The following is a 1,832-nucleotide window of genomic DNA, read 5'->3' as shown; positions in this document are numbered from 1 at the left end:
TTGGATGGCTTAGTGAGGTCCTCGGATGGGCCCCGCCGGGGCCGGTCACGGAGCCGGCGGCCGCGTCGAGAAGACGATCAAACTTGACTATCTAGAGGAAGTAAAAGTCGTAACAAGGTTTCCGTAGGTGAACCTGCGGAAGGATCATTACCGGAGAATGGAGCGGGAGCAGCGGCCCGCGTCGAACGCACAGCCGAGGGCGAAAGGCGTGCGGGGGGGAAGGCTTCCGCCGACTCTCCCCGCCCTAGCCCGGAGCGCCGCCTAGGACGACGGGGGAAGGGACTTTTTCCCGCGGCTCACGCACTCGTTCGCCCCGCCTTAGCCGGGGGGCGTTCGGTGCCGGCGCGCGGGGTGGCCCCGGCCCCTTAGACCGAAGCGATGAGCGGAGGATGACGGAGGAAGGACTCCCGCGGCTCACGCGCCCTGGCCCACCCAGGAGGGTAACCCGGACGTCTCCGGAACCGGACGGCCAGTGCGGTCGGCCGGCCCGGGACGGACCCGGGGCCACACCTGGGCGGGCGGCGCCGGCGCGCGGGGCCGGCCTCCTCTCCTGCTGCGCCCAAACAATGCGAGAGATTGACCCCGGCGCCGGCGGCGGCGCGCGGGTAAGCGGTTGGTCGGTATGTGGCCCGCGCGCGTGCGTCGTGTGTGGGGAAGGCCCGGTCGTCACACCGGCGTCGGCCCCCCGCCCACCGTCGCGCGACGTCACCGTCCGCCTCCCGCCCCTGCGCGCCCGCTCGACTAGCGCCCGGCCGGACTCTCCCTCGCTGTCTTGAATTGGTCTCGGGTTGGCCACGGCCGGGGTCGGGCCCGGTGTCATCGGAGGCCTCCCACTCGGAACTATAACCCATTGCGGCGGGTACCCAACTCGCGGCCCGCCTTCGGCGGACCCTGGGGGGTTTAATGTCCACACCACACGCACGTTCTGAGGCGGGTGGGTGGCACCCGTTGCCGGAAGGTCGGAAAAAACATATTTTTGATCGTTGGAACTTGGCAACCACGGCGCGCTGCTGAGGGGAGCGCGGCGGTGGACGGCGGCGACCGCGCCAGCAAGCCCCGGCGTCTTTGCGCGCCGGCGGAGGGTCTGCGCGCGGCGTAACGCCAGCTTCCCCGTCCGGCGGTTCGGACGGCGGCGACCGCGCCAGCAAGCCCCGGCGTCTTTGCGCGCCGGCGGAGGGTCCGCGCGCGGCGTAACGCCATCTCCCCGTCCGCCTCGAAGCTCGCGTCGGAAACGAAAAACAATGTACAACTCTTAGCGGTGGATCACTCGGCTCGTGCGTCGATGAAGGACGCAGCTAGCTGCGAGAACTAATGTGAATTGCAGGACACATTGATCATCGACACTTCGAACGCACTTTGCGGCCCCGGGTCCGTCCCGGGGCCACGCCTGTCTGAGCGTCGCTCGAATATCAATCGGGAGCGAAGGGAATCCCGGGCTCCGTCGGCGCGACTTCCGTGCAACGTTCGCGCGGCTGCCGCCTTCGTCCCGGGCCCCTTCACCAGCTCCCGCGGTTGGGGGTTCGCAGGACGCGCCCCTCGGGCGTGACCTTCGTCCCCTTAAGTGCAGACCCGCGACGTCCGCTTCCCCGTCGACCCTCCCGCATCGGGTCCGGGCGCGGCTGCCGGTGGAGTTGGCGACCATCGCGCTGCCCGCGTCCCGTGTTCCCACCGCGGTCGGTCGGCGCGGCGGCGCCGCGGAAAGATCCAGCGAGCCCGGCCCCGCACCCGCCTCGGCGGAGGGGCCGGCCGCGCCTACTACCCCCTCATTTCCGACCTCAGATCAGACGAGACGACCCGCTGAATTTAAGCATATTACTAAGCGGAGGAAAAGA

General features: G+C 69.5%; 2 non-coding genes across 2 annotated transcripts in view; both read left to right on the top strand.

The window, feature by feature from the left end:
- Positions 1-1,247: 1,247 nt before the first annotated feature.
- Positions 1,248-1,401, top strand: LOC133149240 (5.8S ribosomal RNA). The gene has a single exon (XR_009713197.1). It is a non-coding gene; the product is annotated as a 5.8S ribosomal RNA (ribosomal RNA).
- A 369-nt stretch (positions 1,402-1,770) lies between these two features.
- Positions 1,771-1,832, top strand: part of LOC133149239 (28S ribosomal RNA) — a 4,364-nt gene continuing 4,302 nt past the window's right edge. The window contains exon 1 of the ribosomal RNA XR_009713196.1: positions 1,771-1,832. This exon is cut by the window's right edge and continues 4,302 nt beyond it. This is a non-coding gene — a ribosomal RNA (28S ribosomal RNA).

This window comes from Syngnathus typhle, unplaced genomic scaffold, assembly GCF_033458585.1.
Source record: "Syngnathus typhle isolate RoL2023-S1 ecotype Sweden unplaced genomic scaffold, RoL_Styp_1.0 HiC_scaffold_286, whole genome shotgun sequence".
Lineage (NCBI taxonomy): Eukaryota > Metazoa > Chordata > Actinopteri > Syngnathiformes > Syngnathidae > Syngnathus > Syngnathus typhle.
The sequence above is the reverse complement of the archived record's forward strand: the minus strand, read 5'-3'. Positions and strand labels throughout refer to the sequence as shown.